This window comes from Dermacentor variabilis, chromosome 8 (assembly GCF_050947875.1).
Source record: "Dermacentor variabilis isolate Ectoservices chromosome 8, ASM5094787v1, whole genome shotgun sequence".
Taxonomy (NCBI): Eukaryota; Metazoa; Arthropoda; class Arachnida; order Ixodida; family Ixodidae; genus Dermacentor; species Dermacentor variabilis.
Window position 1 is genome coordinate 129,772,043 of NC_134575.1, and position 18,750 is coordinate 129,790,792.

The 18,750-nt window shown below is 47.6% G+C and overlaps 1 long non-coding RNA gene across 2 annotated transcripts; it reads right to left on the reverse strand.

The window, feature by feature from the left end:
- Nucleotides 1–5,721: 5,721 nt before the first annotated feature.
- Nucleotides 5,722–11,632, reverse strand: LOC142591277 (uncharacterized). 2 transcript variants are annotated; one of them, XR_012830430.1, is made up of 4 exons: nucleotides 11,588–11,632; nucleotides 6,144–6,291; nucleotides 5,961–6,041; nucleotides 5,722–5,885 (listed from the first exon to the last, which is right to left on the reverse strand). It is a non-coding gene; the product is annotated as an uncharacterized LOC142591277 (long non-coding RNA). The 2 variants fall into 2 exon arrangements; XR_012830431.1 differs by having other exon boundaries at nucleotides 5,722–6,041.
- Between the last annotated feature and the right edge of the window lie 7,118 nt (nucleotides 11,633–18,750).

Below are 18,750 nucleotides of genomic sequence, written 5' to 3' on the forward strand. Positions count from 1 at the left end.
ACCTGGACAGCCGAAAGGGTGCCTCCAGACTCGTCGTTGAGGAGGTTCGCAAACTTTGTCCACAACATTTTTTTTGTCCTAAAGAAATCAAGCCAGAACTGAAACACGTACTGCAGCAACTATTAAACTCAACTGCAAAAACAGGGGTCATATTTACAAAAGCATGCTGGGATGAAATATGAAATGCACTTTGGTTTGTATTACAATTATTGCCAATGCATTCAAATACAGTAACCGCTCGGAAAGAATTCTCGCACTTTTGTCAAATACATTTTTTTTGCGCTTGCAAGCATGCTGCATAGAATCGGGGATGGACACATACCTGAATCCCCCTTTCTGGCCGACCAGGTCCTTAAGGTCAACATATTTGTCAATTAAAAAGCGCGTTTTTGCTGCGGTCCAAAGTTCGGAATCAGCTTCCGCAGAAGCAGGTATTCGCAACTCAAATCAACATTAGGGGGCGCTGCGAAGCCTGGCCCGGTCTGGCTACACTGTGCAGTATGGCGGCTTTACGGAGGTCCCCGCGTACGCTGTCCTTGGTGAAAATATTAAGTTTGTTGCACTGCGATGTTAATTCGCGCTGTTTTGTGGGGGGAGAACGGGTAGTGGACGCCGAGCACCTCATTTTAGTCGGTACCAGTGGTACAGTGAGTAATTAAGTAGAAGTGGTCGCGCGTGTGTGCAAACCTCCGTCCGGCGTGACAGCGGACCCGCACGAGATTGTGGTGAGAATCGCCGACGCATTCCGGGACCCATCGATCGTGGAGGCAAAGTGCTCGTGCACTGCTGGATTGTCGCAAAAGTGCAAGCACACCTCGGCTGTTTCTCCTGGCACCTTATCCTGGAACATTTGGTGTAGTTGTCAGTCCCTTTAATGTTTCATCTCTACATTGCGTTTCAATGCTGTTCATATTGCAAAGATCGTATACAGTGAAATGTTCATGTGCGTGCACCGTTGTAAGCAGAAGAGATCCTATTATGTGCCAAACTGCAACTTAGCTTCACCTTGTGCTGTGGTGCTTGAGGTTACCTATCACAATACATATCCTACTTTCTTTTTGCCGACATGACTGTTCTCCTATGGCTCATACGTTATTGTTTCACAATTTGTGCACGAGCAAGTGCGTGATATCAGTGGCGACTCAGGCAGAACTCATGAAACCAACTTTTGTTGTCTTTGTTTGTGCCCTTCTTAAAGGGGCCCTGAAATTGGCATGCTGCATAATATAGATACCGCGACCACCACAAGCTCTTTTCGCAGGACGATCAGACAGCCGTGTGTATTTATTGGTCTCTGTAAGTGATGTAGCTCCAGGCGTCCATCTCGCGTTTAGAGAGTGCCACACATGCCTGAACCACAAGTAGCAATGTGTAAAAGAAAAAACTTGACCAGGACCTTGCTACCTTGCCATGCACCGTGTAGCTTCCAGCACACTAGCTGAGGCGAAAGGAGAAAGCAATGCGTCAGTGCAATAACTACTAATTCCGCTTACAGTTCAATGATTCGAAAAATTTTTGCAGCAGGCGATGTCCTTTTGTAGTGAGATAACTATGATCATTCGGAAGTGTTTCAGTGCCCCTTTAAGTGTTTGTTAAGTGCTTTAAGTGCATGTTAAACTTTTATGTCACTTACCTTCCATTTATTGATATGTTGATAGTAAGGACAGCTCTATATGCTCTCTGGAGGTCACTAATTATCATTCACTGATATAAAGTCTGCACAAGTGTCTCCCCATGTTGTATTACCAGTGGTTTAGTTATGCTTCCCAGGACAGCCATTTGCACTGTATTCAACAAATTGGGAAGAAGCATAAGTTATGGTACATATACCAGCTGGGGTCATTTGAATCAAACCATTCTTTCAGGGTACTCAACTCTCGTGGCCAAACTTTTTAAATACTCATCGTATGCAGGTTTGACACTGTTCCATGTTACTTCCCATGTTCTGTTTGGCAAGATATACCCTCATATGCTAAAAAGTGCAACAAAAATGGGCTTGAGTAAAACGTATGAGGCAAACACCTTGACACAGAGTACAGTGAACAAAATATTGAGTGCATGTGGTTTATTTTGTGAAAAAATACAAGTAAGGCAAGGGACAACAAACAGCCATTGAAGAAAAACCACAACTCTATGCACACAGATCATAAGTGAACTGCAAATATCTCGGAATACCATAAGATGAAAACTTGCATCAGAATGCGTAGCGTAAATCAGCACTTCAATGAAGAATACAAGTTGCAAAAGAATGTGCATTGCTAATTTACAAAAAGTGTGTTGAAGTTGAAGTCTGCAGGTTTGGCCAATGCAAACAAGTGCAGCATGTAGATCACATGGCAACGACCGTGTCTGAAAAGTATGAAATGGCTGAGTGGCATAAAAAATGCTGAATTTCCAAACAGAAGACCGCACTTACTCTCAAGGCCGCCACGCTTTGATGGAGCCAAGGTCACACGCACAAATGCCTCTATGCAATACAGGCTACTTGCAATATCGCCAGCCATGGCACATGACTTCAGGTGAATCACCTAATGCCAAATATGCAAACGTGCCACTGGAATTGTGAAGAATTTCTTTTTAAAAATGCGGGGTACGACACATTCATGTGACATGGTCTTTTCGCTTTGGTATTGGAGAAGGCAGGGAAAGAACACTTGCGCACCCTAGTCGAGGCAGAGACAAAATGTCTGCTGGTAGTAACGCTTGCCTTCTGGCAGCATGGTAACAGGACAGGTTCTTCCATTTCCCAAGATGTGGCAAATTTCCTGTTAGAAATGGCTTCAGGTACTTGGCTTACAGAAACCAAGGTTGTCCAAGTGACATCGGGTGAATTAATTTGAAAATCTTCGAAAAAAGGCTTTCTAGACGACACCTTACATATACCAGTGTATAACCAAAATTTGCAATAGGGCCTGGTGAGGGGCCCTTACGAAGCCATGCACCAATTAAGTTTTCCTAACAAAGAAAAATAAACTCCGGCAACGTAGCAACACATGTTAAGTTCAAATGGGCTGCAACAATACACAAGATTGTGGAGATGTAAAAAATTGCAAACAAAACATTAGAACAGGCTATAGTAAGGAAGTACACAATGGAAACAAGGAATATAAAAAAATTGTTGGAGGGGAATTTATGTGCCAAAAGTGAACCAACAACACCATTTTAGGAGGGGCACTATAAAAGATTATTTTTCAATGAAGGAAAAGAAGTGCTTTCCTCACACTTCCCACTAGTTTAAAGGGGTTGAGACGCCAAATTTTGAGGCTATAAGAAGCATACTGTAGGCTTCCTCTGTATGCAAAGACACTCAACATGAAGTGCTAGACACAGAAAAGTTTAAAGTATGTTTTCATTCTCTTCCAAAGAGTGCCTAAATGCTCGTTCTCGTGATCGAAACCCATCGCTACCGCGATTGACACCGATGTCACTGTGTTTGTTGGAAGCACAACGAAAATTTTAGTGACGTCATACCACATTGCAGTGACGTGCAATGAGTGGGGACCCACAGCACCGGGCAAGCCTAGAGAGGCTTGAGTCTAGAGGGCAATGAGCCGCGTCAGTCGTAGAGTCATAATTGGAGCTGCTGCAGCTAGCCCAGACAACTGTCGGCGTGGTTTTGTTTGCCTGCACTGGTACAGAATGTGTGTGCGAGACCAGATGATGCAGCAGTGTGCGCGTCACAGCTTGGTGGGCCCACGTGACCAAGCTTTCTAGACATTGACATCACTGTCCAACTCTGCGCCTACAAACCGAAACTGAAAATTGTTCACATGAATAATGCAATATTAACTTGTTTACTGAGAATATAAGAATATTCGAGTGTGCACCATGCTTCCTGGATCAATAAGAAAGGTTTGAAACAAAGAATGCGCAAGCCAAAAATTTGATGTCTCAACCCCATTAACGTGGCTTATTTTGCCATACAGAGACTGGCTGACGTGTATCTTAGTGTTACTGGTTTTAAGATGAAGCCTGAAATTCTTGGTAAATTGTTTCAGAAATAACGTAATCAATACTCAGAGGAAGATAATACTTCTGACAGGAACAACATGCTTTTAGTTTCTAATTAGCCACGCAATTACATTACCAGAGCCAGATCTTACTTGATCTGTAAGAGGACAACCCAACGAAGGTCTATTTCAAATGTAAAATAAGGGCAAGCTCTGGCTTCACCTCTGCTGGTAAGGAACATGGCGCTTCCACTCCTATAACGTTTTTTAAAATTCCTTGCATGGAAAGCACGAACCACTTTTACGATGCACATAATACGTTTGGGAAATGTATTGATGCAGGACTCACAAAAATCGATGTGTTGCTAAAATCGGTGATGAAAGGTTTGTGATGCCTGCAGCTATTATGACAATGTCGTCAAGTAATCCCACCATGCTCCATGGGATTCTTGTTGACAACAAGGAATATTTTCATTCGCTGCATAGCACGCTCTACATAAGCTCTTGCTGACGCTATCTTTTGTGTCCTAAGTGAATCACCCTTTGACATCTGCTTTTGTTTTCTGAATGGAGGCCTGATTAACTCAATTAAGTTGTCCGCACAAATGTCATCAATAAGAAAGCCACAGTCTGCCATTATGGCATCTGATATCGGGTCTAGTTGCTTGACGAGGCAGCTTTGCTCAAACAGGGCCTTGTTTGAGGTGCGGCCTCCATATCCTTGGCTTATGTAGGCACTAAGACCACTTGTTGTAACAGTCACCATATATTTAACCGTGAAACCTTTCTTATAGAAGGGGTAGGTCTGTAATGCACATCGCAAACAGTTGGGCTGGCTAATAGGAATTACGGTGCAATCTACAATGACACGCACATTACTGAAGTGTTTAAAACAGACAGGCAAATGTTCAACATCATCTTTTGGTGGCACAGCCACAGTTACTTTTAAAATTTCAGACATCAACTGAGCAGTCTCTGCAATTATGTTGCTACATGTAGTTCGAGAACAGTTAAAAAGGTGACTCAAGAATGCAGTGGAAATATTATGCTTCAATTTCACCAATGTCAATGCAATTGTTTTTACACATAACTGGTGCCGTCCTGAAAGTGGATGAATTTTTGTGTAGCACGTCACAGGAGCATTCAGAACATCGAATGATGGCAGGCCTGTGAATGTATTTACGTTGCTACTATTTATCGTGTTCACAAACTTCTGTGGAAAAGTACCCGATGTCACTTGGTCAGCCTTGCTTTCTGTAAGCCTTGTCCCTGAAGCCATTTCTAGTAGGAAATGTGCCACGTCTTTTTCTTATCTTGAGTACTCTGCCATTAATGTCTGGGGGCCAGGTTGGCAAGCACATTCCTGTCACAAAACAAAAGCAAGAGTTATAATGTCTGACATATCTGACGCGAGATGCAGCTTCTTTTTGTCATTCCAATAATGCACGTCAATGTGGTAAATTCAATGTTGGAAGTAGGAAAGCCAGGCTTTTTGCATCAGTTAATTTGCACCCATCACACACCACAATCCTTTCACGAAGTTAATCCAGAAAACATGCTGCCGGCTAGGTAAAGACAGCTACCACATCACAAATATATATAAAAAATAAATTGCCATATTTGCTATGTCCTTGTCCCTTATGGTGTTTGCAAGGCTTTGGTCCATGCTGTTAGGGGATGGGAAATCTTCCTGCAATGTCAGATAGAGTTCAATTCAAGAAACCAGTGGTTAAGCAATATGTGCACAAGTTGCAGTTAATATGCACCCATCACACACCACGTGCTACAATGCTTTTACGATGTAAATCCAGAAAGCATGCCACCGTCTAGGTAAAGACAGCTACCACAACACATACATATACAAAAAGAAATTACCATATTTCCTTTGTCACTTATTTGGTCCATGCTGTTGCTGTCAGGGGATGGGAGATCGTCCTGCAATGTCAGAGTTTAATCCCAAGGAATTAGTGGTGAAGCAATGTGTGCACAATTTGCAGGCAGCCAATTTACCATGGTGGTCGTGCTGACAGGTGCATGGAGCAACACCTTTGCTTCTAATGGGGAGGCAGCAGTTTCTTTGCTTGATTCATTCTGTAATGCATTAAAAGGTGTTGACATCTATTGCATGCTTGTAGACATGGTGTATGTACCATAAGCATATAAGTGCTGCACCATGCAGTCAAATTAATTTACTCTGGCTGACCGATACGCACGTCGGCGAAGTCTTGCCAGTGAAAGCTCTTTCATATGAGCATCCTTGTTCTCATCATAACATGACGTCCTAGGCAGGTTTTCAGTTGGTATTGCATTTTTTTCAGCCGCTGTCTTTGACATGCTACATCTGAAAAAATAAATGAATTGTTTATGCTTTATTGTGCCTCAATATGGGCTGCACCCAGAATTTTTTTCTTTTTAACTCAGAAACAAGGCCACAATATTTATAAAAACGCATTTGCAAGGAAATGAAGCACGGTTTGAGTGTGCAAGGCTATGCAACGTTGTACACCGAATGTAGCATCTGCAAAACGTAGTTGAAAGCTGCTCATAACGCAAAGTACACAGGTGCAAACACCACCACATGACCGGAGTAGTTTTGCCACTGACTTGGGGATGATTTAATAACACACATAAAGCTACCTTAGGTACTAATACTGCACATACTGTAACGAGCGTGAGTAACGACACGCACACCAAGGCGAGTGCTGTACAAAGACTGACTTTATTGCAACGCACGCCGACGACTCGAGAACGCGCAACAGCCTCTTGGGAGCTCCGGGTTGCCGGCTGGGCAATGCGCTCCCGCTAGGCTGGGCTACGTTACACCTCCCTCACTCCCACGTGAGGGTCCAGGTTCTTGCTCGAAGTTCTCATCGTAAGTTAGACGCACTCGCGGGTTCCTTGCCCGCACAGGGCGGCGCATGGGAGTTGCTGCGTCGTGCAGGCCAGAGGCTGGTGGACGTTCTGGGGTGCCTGCAGGGCTTGTTTCTTGGCCGCTGCCATTAGCTTTCTGAGGATGGTGGGGGCTGCCCGCTGTGTCACTAGGCGAGTGGAACGGCTCTGCCGTCCGCAGGATGTGCTGCCGATTTCGACGCAGTAGGCTCCCGTCTTCGGTTTCCATCAAATATGATCGTGGTGTGACCTGCCGCGTTACTTTGGCTCTGCTAGTCCAACCCTGATCTTCTAAAAGGCGGGCCGTGTCTCCTGTCCTGAGTGGCGGTCGTTCCGGCCTTGGCCTTTGTGTCTGCTTCTTCACCTCGGTTGCCTGAGGGGTGGAGAAGCCTGGAAGACGGCCTCGAAGTTGTCTTCCCATCAGCAGCTGCGCAGAGCTCCTTCCATCCTCTAGTGGCGATGACCTGTAGTTTAGAAGTCCAAGCCACAGAGGCTCATTAGCATGCTTTGTTTTCTTCAGGAGTCTTTTGAACACTTGTACTCCTTTCTCGGCTAGCCCATTTGCCCTTGGAAACCTCTGACTCGAAACCACGTGTCGAAAGTCGCGTAGCTTGGCAAACTCTAGAAACTCCCTCGAGGAGAACTGCGGTCCCCCATCCGTGCACACTTCTAAAGGTATCCCATGCCTGGCAAACCACATTTCCAGTTTCTGGGTGACTTGGTGGCTCGTTGTTTGAGTCAGCTGTTCTACTTCTGGGTCGTTTGAGTGAGCGTCATAGCCCACTAAGTAGTGCACTCCCGCATTCTCACACGGGTCCAACCCTATTCTTGACCACGGCGACAAAGGGACAGGCTTCATTAGCACTCGCTCTGATGGCTGCAGATACGCGTAGCGACAGCAGGTCTCACATTTCGACGTCTTTTCCTCAATGTCCTTTTGCATAGCCGGCCAATACATTAGGGCTCTAGCTCTCGCCTTTGCCTTGTTCACCCCGAGGTGCCCCTCGTGCACGCGGTCCAGCATTTCTTTCCGTAGCTTCTTAGGAATTATTGCTTTAGCGCCTCTCATAAGGATACCATTCACAACCGACAACTCTGCTGCCACCGGCGATAACTGCCCTTGAATGGCCTCACGATTCTCGAGAGCGTCATCACTTGCCTGAGGTCTTCATCTTCAGCCGTCGCTGCCTGCAGCCTCTTTACCATGGCGTCACTGACGAGGGTTGAAAGTACGTTCACAGCATGTATGGCTACATCTTCACATTCCTCTGCCCGAGTTGAGTCTGGTGGGATCCGCAGACGCGACAGCGCATCCGCCAGTAGGAGCTGCTTTCCAGGCACGAACTGCAGGGTGAAGTCGAACTCATCAGACGCAAGAAAAAACGCTGAACACGAGGGGGCATTTCATTCAGTCCCATATTCGCAATAGCTAGAAGGGGCTGATGGTCTGTTTCTATGGTGACATGAGACCCCACTATGAATTCTCTGAAGCGTTCGCAGCCGAATGTTATTCCTAGTGCCTCCTCGATTTGAGAATACCGGGTTTCCGCTTGCGTTAAAACACGCGAGGCATACGCCACCGGTCTCCAACCCCCCTCATGTAGCTGGAGGAGAGCAGCACCCAAGGCAAAGTTGGACGCATCGGTTGACACATTAGTGGGCCTCTGAGTGTCGAAAATGGCCAACAAGGGGGCAGAGGATAGCATGCCGCACAAGTTTTTCCATTCCTTGTCATGCGCCTCTGTCCACTCGAATTCACTGTCCTTCCTCACGAGGGAGCGTAGCATGTGTGTTTTTTCAGACAGACAAGGCAAAAACTTTCCGAAATAGTTGACTGCGCCTAGCAGTCTTTGCACCTCCTGTTTTCACGTGGGTGAGGGCATGCTGGCTACGCATCGCACCAGATCCGGATCGGGCCGTATTCCTTCTTTAGAGAGGACATCACCTAGGAACTTGATCTTGTCAGCGGCCGCTACACACTTCTCCGGGTTAAGGGTAAAGCCTGCAGTCTCAATTGCTCTGAGCGCCGCCTTCAATCGGGCGTCGTGCTCCTCCCTGGTTGCTCCCCATACTAAGGTGTCATCTATGTAGACTCGCACCCCCGAGAGGTTGTCCAAGGCATCACTCATGGCTTTCTGAAAAACCTGCGGCACTGAACTCAGCCCAAATGGAAGCCTCAGGAACCGCTACCTGCCAAACGGCGTGCTAAACGTGCAAATGCAGGACGTATAGTCATCTAGAGGTATCTGGTAGAAGCCTCTATTAGCGTCCAGTTTGCTAAAATACCTGGCTCCGGCCAGCTCTGCCTCAATGTCCTCTCTTCGGGGCAGCTCGTAGTGCTCCCTTCGGATACCCTCATTCACACGCCGCGGGTCCATGCACACTCTTAATCTCCCATTTTTCTTAGTTACGATGACAAGCGGGCTTGCCCAATCAGTTGGGTCCTGCATCCGAGTTATAATGCCCTCCGCCTCCATGCGGTCCAACTCCTGGCGCAGGGGCTCCTTCAGTGCGTGTGGCACCCTCCTCGATGGTAGCGCTATAGGTCGCGCATCGTCTTTCAGGCTGATCCTGTATTTCCGCCTCGTACATCCTAGGCCACGGAATAGAGCGGGAAACTCTTCAATAGTCCGCTGCTTGTCCATTCCTTCCTCTTGTGACACTGACCGGACTCGTGCTATAAAGCCGAATTTCTCACGTGTCTCAAGGCCGAGTAATGCCTGTTTGCCCTTCTTCACCACATAGAAAACCAGCTGTTCGCATTTATCGCCCACTTGAAGAGGCAGCACCGTTGTACCAACATGCTGTATAGCATTGCATCCATAGCCTGAAAGAACAGTCGGGCTGGGGCGCAACGGTGGCTTTCGCTTGAGTCTCCGGTATAAAGATAACGGCAACAAATTCGCCTGGGCTCCCGTGTCGACCTTCATGTGCACTGTATCTATGTCAACTTTAACCGGGACGAGCTGGCGACGCCGGCTATATGCACGTCTAATATTTCAAAATCATCATCCGACTTTTCTTCAGGGCACTCAACTTCTTGAACGCTTCTCTTCGCTCTGCAGCACGCCGCGAAGTGGTTCAGTTTTCGGCACACCACGCACCTTTCCCCATGCCGGACATTTTCGCGGCGGGTGACAGCTGCCGCAGAAGTTGCACCGCCGCAAAGTCTTGCTCCGAGCCGGCCCGTCTAACTTTCCTTCCACTGCGCCGATCACCTGTGCCGTCTCTGCCTGCTCCCATACTCGCGCCTGGCTCGTGGCAGCCTCCGCCGCTTTGCAGAAATCAATGGCCTTCTCGAGTGTCAAGTCCTTCTCGCGCAGCAGCCTGTTGCGCAACTTTTTGTCCCGAGTTCCACAGACTAACTCGTCACGCACCATGGAGTTTTTGAGATCGCCAAAGTTACACGACTGCGCCTTGAGCTGCACGTCCCGCAAGAACTGTTCAAATGGCTCACCTTCATTCTGGAGTCGCATGCGGAAGACGTATCGCTCAAATGTTTCATTCTGTTGTGGTGCGCAGTACTCTTCGAACTTGCGCACTAGCACATCGTAGTCCTCCGCTTGGGCAGACGTAAGTCGAAAAGTGTTGAAGACATCAATGGCCTCCTGGCCGGCCACATGTAAAAAAAATGGCAGCCTTCTCCGCGCTGTATACGTGCCTTTCCCGTGGCTACGAAATATAGCTCGATGCGTTGCCTGAACTTCTTCCAATTGGCTGCCGCGTTCTGAGCGAGCACCAGCGGAGCAGGAGGCGGTAGGGCTTCCATGCGCAGGCTTGAAGTTCGAGCTTGCTATGCAACGGTCGCTTGCGCGGGAACGGCTACCCCACTTCTGACACCATGTAACGAGCGTGAGTAACGACACGCACACCAAGGCGAGTGCTGAACAAAGACTGACTTTATTGCAACGCACGCCGACGACTCGAGAACGCGCAACAGCCTCTTGGAAGCTCAGGGTTGCCAGCTGGGCAATGCGCTCCCGCTAGGCTGGGCTACGTTACACATACATATGCGGCACGTCAGTAGACGGCGGACGCCGTAAATTTTCCTCGCAACTAGCAAACGCGTGTAAAATTGACATGTGGCTGTCGCGTAAGTGGCAAACTTCTGCAATGAACGTTATAGGCTCGCCGTCGGTGCGAAATACCAGTGCCATATGGCCACTCTTGAGCGCGTCGGAGATTCTCAAGTGCAAGTGCCAAATTCGTAATCAGTCGCGCTGGGAAGTGCCCGTGTGCAGTGCGCCTGTGCTGCAAGTTCATCCGCGCCACGCATGATATTTATTCCGCTTTAGCATGCCACATACGTGGCACGTTTACACTCAACACTTCCCGAACTTGCTAGTACATCATTCGTAAACATTTGAATCTCCGACGCCCGTGTAAGTTGCGCGAGACGTGCTGGGCATCAAAAGCCTCCCGAGTTAGAGCCGGGTGTAGCCAACGAGCGCAGAGGTGACGTTCCTCGCAGAAACCGCTGTGAAGCGTCGAACATGAGCTCTAATTACAGCCAATGTGGTTAACGAGTGCAGAGGAGACGTTCCTCGGAGAAACCGCTGTGACAGGTATCGAACCTGTGCTCGAATTTCGCGTTGTGGCTAACATATACAGCAAATAATGCATAGCCCAATCGCCAGTGCTCGCAATGTGAAACGTGTTTACATAAGGTGACACAGCGACATGTATAATGGCCACGCACAATGGTCATGCATTAGGTTCGAGTTCACAAGCTCACAATAGTGTCTCACCTGGTAAGGAGAAATTATCCCGTGCAAAATGCCGTGAGCAAACAGTCAATGTCAGCGTCACAGCCTTGCCGATGCGGATGTTAGCGATCCACCTGGTTCTGCGGCTTCAGCCTTTCGACTCGGAGGGAAATGGGTGAACGGAAATATCGCTGTCCCTCCATCTCGCTGGCACGCACCGAGGAACACAGCATAACTGCTTGGCCGTTCGCTTTTTCTTTGCTAGCAGCTCCATTCTTCCGTCCGCGACAGCAGCCTCTACGGCACACACGGCGACTGGACCTCCGTATGGCGTTTCTACCTACTGCCGCTAGGTGTCGCATGAATTGCTGGAGTTGCGAATAGGGGCAACTGCCTCTGCTGAGGTAGAGGCAAATGTCTCTATAGCGCTTTCGTCAGAAGCACATGGTTGGCCGGCAGGTGTGTGCTCAGCTTGAAACACAAGAGTGTAGCGTTCGCCGTCTGAAAAAAAAAACATAAGGAGAACGAGCTGTAGACGCGCAAACTTAGCGAAGTGACCGAGGAATCGCATAGGGTTCATTTCCCTTGACAGCACTAGTCTCTGGCGTTAGCGTGGTGCGACTTTGCTTGCGAATACCAAAATGCTTCCTCAAACGGTCAGTACGAGCGCAGGTCCGCGCACTGTTTCGCTTTCGCCGCGTGCGCATTTTCGCACCGTGCCATGAGCTTTAGGCCGCAGAATATGAGCATTTGACGGTATACAAGCAACCATTGTTGCGTGGGCGCTATCAGAGCTTTTCAAAAATAATTTCATTGTAGAGACTTCGACGCCTACAGGGACTGTGATGTGCCGTCGCGACGATTCAATCTTTTTTTTCTTCTAAATTCTTTGACCTTTCAATATTATTTCTCGAGTTGCGTCGCACTGTATGTTTATCGGTGTTCTCAGCGTGCAATTTCCCGCTGCTTCTTTTTTTTTTTTGTAATCCAGTGCATAACTCTTAACACAAACATGACCATATGTCATGCTTTTTTTTAATGTGCTTCTTACCGCTCCCTTTCCACTCCAGTGAACTTGCCAGTATCTATAGCATCGACAAGTTCGTAGACCAAACCGTCATGACGGGCAGCGGACTCGGGCGAGCGTCTCTGTGCGCGTTTTCCGAAAATCGCAGCCCCATCGCCGTAGCAGAAATCTTCCTCGCGTCTGTGCTTGCTGCATACCCGAGTTGTAGCCGATGGCTGTCTGCCGGTTTTATGTTTCGCGAGCCAAGCTTCACGCAGCTTCTTGCATGCAGCTACGTATGAAGGCTGACACCGGGCTCCGTTGCGTGCGTCCGGCACTGCGGCACCGAGCAGTAGCCTATCATGTTGCACGCCTTCAAAGGCAGCCACTACCTATTGTAGTGCTTTCAATCCTTGCAAAGGAGACACTCGAAGCGGGAAAATCTCGCCACTAAATGTGAACCGCAGCGTACGAGGGAATTTAAACTCGTTTTCAGCTCGCTTCGGCGCTCTCGAAACAGCCGACGCGGCCGCTATGTCCACGTGATCCCTAATAGGACGTCACGCCGACGGTGGCGCCAACTTTTCCAGTGGTGGAGCTCGAGGCCAAGTGTGCTCAGCCACGGCCGGACTCGAGCGGCAGCGGCGCGCGTTCTTGTTACGGCCTGCGCAATGGGGGTAGTTGCCGCCTGCGGCCGCAGCTTTGACGGGGCGCTGCAGCCCTGCCCCTCCGCCGGCGCGGCCCGCGCGGAATGCATGCGGCGTTCGCTGCAGGATCAATTTTGAAAGGTTTTCGGGCTTTTGGGGCTTGTTACTATTGCGCAGCATCAGGCAGCAGTGTGCAGAAATGCTTCATGCTTGCCTTTTTCTTTCTAGTATCAGGAAATCAGCCTATACCCAGCTGCTGTGCTGATAAGCTGCGAAATAGCAGCACTATCACCCCGCGACGCAGTTCTGGCTGGTACAACTTAATTCTTCTGTTTCAGTAACTGGGAGACTTAAATGTAATGTCTATCGCCACTTAGAAAATGCTTTTTTGCGCGTTCCGCCATACGTGGGATGTAATGCAGAGCGGGACCGGATTCTGCAGCAGTTACCGTTACGTCAGGCTCTAGCTGCCCTCAGGTACTGCGGATCTGGGCGGCACGTGCACCGCCATACGGCAACGATACCGGTAAACGGTAACACTCTGCTCAAATTTTGTAATGAAAAAAGGGAAGCGTTAACGCTCCCCTTACTAAAGAACACAGAATAAAATGTTTAACAGATATTTTATTTACAGTAAACCAATTTATCGGAGCAGTGCACATCAATGATATCTGACACTATGAGCAAGCTTCCTTAAAGTAATATAAATGGCAAAACATCACTGATACATAACTGCTTTTACGATGTAAACACTAAGATATGGATTCACGCCTTTGCCATTAAAATAAGTTCGAATGATGAAACACGCCTTTCTGTTACAAAGGGCTACTTGAATATGAAATCTCAAGCACACACGCAGCGGTAACTCTAACTTACGGAACCTTAGAGCCTGAAATGTTTCCTTGAAGGCTTGTGCACATAGGCACATGACTTATCATTTTTATCAGTGACCGTTTTCGTGTAATTAATGAGGAGTATTCTTACGAATTTCTCAGCAATTAAGCAGGCCGACCTTCTAGCATGGCTATTATCCACCCCTTCTGGGCATCTGAGTAGGCACGACCTTTCAAGCTGCGGTTCGAGTATTGTTTGAAACACCCAAGAAGATTTGTCCGCGGCAACTGCTCCACAGCCTTTTCAAGGAAAATCACTATTTTATCCAAAAGGGCTAACAGTTCTGGCTTTGGATAATAGAGCCCACTTCTGTCTTGGCCCTGCAGAAGCTTGAAAACTGGATCACTCCGATTACTAGTCGTGACAAGCAGAGTGCAGGCATCGCATCCAAATTCAGCGATTAGCTTTACAATATAACCGCCTACATATGCGAGGCCCGAGCATGTTACGGAGGGCGTCGGAGCAGCAGAATCCTCTGTCACGTTTTTGAGGTCTTCTAACAGAGCTGGCGACAGTGTTGCAGCCAGTTCCTGAACGCCTACTTCAAGTACCTTGACGTCTTTTGGACGTCAGACTTTTTCTTTCACGATATGATCCAGTGAAGCCGTAACAGCTCTTGCGTCCAGCCTATCGTTGCCACCACACATCGATCTTAGCCTGCCGAAAAGTGCTTCAATGGGTTCACTGTTCAATTTTTTTGTGAGCACGTAGTTCACACCTCTCCTTAGCAGGTAGCGCACTGTCTCCACAGTTGACTTTGACGTGAATAGTAGGGCTTGGAATGTTTCACTCGTGAAAGCATCCTTTCCCGTGGCAAGTGAAACGTTCTGGATGTTCTTTATGTAGCTGGGAAATTCGCCTTCAAGGCACAGCAAACGAACGTCATCTTCTACAGAAATCGGCACCTTTTGTCCACTTCCTTTGTAAGTTGTATCGTGAATGTCAAACCATTTCTTCATCGCTGTCATGAAGTGAGTTGAAGAGCTTGCCTCCTTGAAAACGAAGAGAGCCCGGTCACTGTGCGAGTTTTCTTGAAGGTGCTCCAGCGCTGCGATCAGTGGGGGCGAGAATACCTGCACAGCTCGCAGCACGTTCATCTTCTCCAGATTTGTCGGATACACATACTTCCTCGTTAAATTCCTTGCCAATTTCACCGTCATGTCTTTTTGGTACTCATATAGTTTTTGCATCAACGTACTACTGATGACACCTGCGCCGTCCGTCAGTTCACGCTCTAGAAATCGGCTTCGGATATTGTTGAGTACGTGGCATGGGTCGAAACTTAAGAAGATTCGCTGGCTAGTAAGAGAAAGGTCAAAGTGCACGAAGTCCGTGACGAATAAATTATCGACGCCGGAGTGCCCCAAAAGTCGCAAATTCAAGAAAAAAGCGCACGCTGCTGCCTGTAGTCCAGCCGTGATTCAACGTGCTACCAGCGCTACGGGGCAGCGCGCAGGGAAGAGAGGGGTCAGTGACTTTCGGAGGGGTTAAAGTCCCTTGATAATTTGAAAGTAACGACACTCTTTGAACTCTGCCGCCGCCGCGCGACCTCCTCGCCTCCTCCTCGCCCCTTGTGCGTTCCCCCCGCGGTAACCAGTTTTGCCCCCGTTTTTTCTGCACGCCGATTGGTCTTCCTGCCGTTGCCCTTGGAAACGCGCGTATTTTGGGTTTTGCTTGTGTTTTTCTTTTTCGTTCGCGCCATTTTCCTCCTGAGCACTGCTGGCTCGGCGCTTTAGCTCGGCGTAGCGAACGTTGTACGCCGTGTTTCCTCCTCTCTGTGCTAGCGCTATGCCGGGCTGTTGCGCATATAACTGCAGCAAGAAGCCTCAAGATGGCTTCTTGCTGCAGCTCCGCAGCTGGGGTTGACTCACTATCGGCGTCAGCGGCATCAGTCAGTCGCTGCTATCTCTTCCCTCCTCCCTTTATCGTGTTGTCTGCTTGCTGCGCGCGCTTCTGCCCCCATCGTTTGCCGCTGGGTGTACACGCCGCCCCCCTCCCCCCTCTTCCTGCGAGTCTCCGGTTGTCAAAGCGCCGGCTCGAACTTAATTCCTTTCTTCGCTCCTCCTCCAATGCAACCCCTGTGCGGTGGCAATCAGAGAGCCAGATCGGTGGCGGCGGATCTGTATATGTGCACCGCCCGAGCCGAAATTGCCGCTGCCGTTCGCCCTGTGCGGTGGCAATCAGAGAGCCAGATCGGTGGCGGCTTGACATAAAGACAAACAGCAATTTCCTAACACTTATGCGGGAGAACATCCCGTTCCTCTCGCTCGTAACGCGTCCCACGGCTGTGACAACCTCGCGAGGCACTTGTATAGATCTCGTCTTTGAGAATCAAGCATTGGTGTACCAAGTCGAACATATATCAGTCTATTTCTCCGACCACAAAGCTTCCTTCATGACTGTCAAGAACTGTTAGTGGAGTCTTTGTTAAAGGAATACGTGTGAAAAATAAAAAAAAATTCTGTGATAGCGCATACATGTGTTGCTCGATTTCTTTGCCTCAATCTATCGAAAAGGTGAAACAGCTTATTTGCTGCGCTCAAATTTCGCATTAGGAAGTAACGTAATCGTCGGTAATTTTTTATGATACCACAAGGAAAGCGTGACCGCTTGCGCAGGAAGCAGTGGCTGCGTGACATTGGCCGAAAGAACTTTATTCCGACAAAGAACAGCGTTGTTTGCGAGCTGAGGCGTCTTTCTTAGAGCTCGTAGCACAGCATCCCGTAATGCTGCATTTTGTTTTTCGTTCTTCCGACCTGCTCACCAGCGCTTTTGTTGCGGTTGTCCTCAGTATGCTTAATATTACCCTCGCACGTTGCTAACTGTTGTTATTCAGTCGGAAGTGCAGCGTTATAGATTCTGTTTTGCGCCCTCAAAAAATTAGTGGCAAATATACCCGTATATTGCAGGTGATAAACGTTAGCTAGTCAACATTGAATTGTTTTTTTTTTAGTTTTAAGCCGAAAGCCTTTAGATCTCTATATTTCAAGGTCGCGTTGTAAACTGGAAGTAGCACGTGACCCAAGGAAGGCCAGAGGTGACCCAAATCATGTCCACCCCTGTATAAGAGAATGATATCATTCTCACTAATGATTCATTAATTGGGTAATATTACCCAATTAACGAATCATTAGTGATTGACATAAGGTGGATTAGGGAGGATTAATGTGATTAGAATGTATTAAAGAAGATTAAGGTGGATTAGAGTGCGTTAAGAAGGATTAAGATGCGTGAATAAAGATTAAGGTGGGTGGAGGCGGATTATGGTGGATTACGGTGAAGGGTTGATGAAAGGGTATTAGGACCGATTAGGGTGGAATAGGGTGCATGAACTAGGATTAGGGAGGATTATGGTGGATAAAGTAAGATTAAGGGCCATTAATGTGGATTACGGTGAATTAGTATTGATAAAGGGGGATTAAGACCGATTAGGATGGATTAGCGTAGATTAAGGTGGATTAGGGTGTATTAAGGTAGATTGGGACTATTAAGCAGGATAACGTTGGATTAAGGTGTATGAATAAGGATTAAGGTGGATGGAGGATTAAGGCGGATTATGATGGATGCGGATTGATAAAGGAGAATTAAGACCGTATATGGTAGGCTAAGGTGCATTAGGGGCGATGTACGTTGATTAGGTTGTATTAAGGTGGATTGGGAGTACTAAGCTGGATTAAGGTGGATGAAGGAGCATTAAGGTGGATTAGGGTGGACTAAGGTGAATTAGGGTTCATTGAGTATTAAGACCGATTAGACTACCACAGTCCTAATGCACATTAATCCACCGAATCCACATTCATCTACCTTAATCCGCCTTCATTCACTTTATTCCACCATAATCCACGAGTCCTCCTTAATGCACCCTAATCAACCTTCATCGACCTTAATCTACTATAACCCTCTTTAATGCACTTTAATCCTCCTTAATCAACCCTACTGCTTCCTCATTCATTTTAATCCACCCTAATCCACTATAATCGTCCTTAATTCACCTTAATCCACATTCATTTACGTTAGTCCACCCTAATCCCCCTTAATCCACCCGTATCCTCCTTCATTCACTTTAATTCACTTTAGCCCACCATAATCCTTAATGCACCTTAATCCTTCTTAATCCACCCTCATCCTCCTTCATGCACTTTAATCCACCCTAATCCACTATAATCGTCCTTAATGCACCTCAACGCACCTTCATCCACCCTAATCCACCTTCATCGACCTTAATCCAACCTTGTCCTCTTTATGCACCTTAATCCACTTTCATCAACTTTAATCCACCTTAACGCTCCTTAATACACCCGAATTCATCTTAATCCAATCACTAATCATCATTACTTTGCTAATCATTAATCATCTCCTATGCGCGGCTGCACATGCTTTGGTTCGGTTCCCGCCTTTCTTCGGTCACGTGATATTTTCTGTAGCTCACAACGGGACCTTGAAACAGAGGTCTAAGGCTTTCGCTTAATAAACCATGCACAAAGGGATGTGTCACAAGCAATACTAGATCAGACGTACGAAGTAAAGCATCTGATCACGTGGCAGAAAAATTGTCTGGAGCATAGAACTCGCCCCAAAGCTCCCTTTACATCGGTATACGCCATTCATACGGCTTTAAGAAAAAACCAACCTCCTCATAAACGTTGCCTTCAGCATTA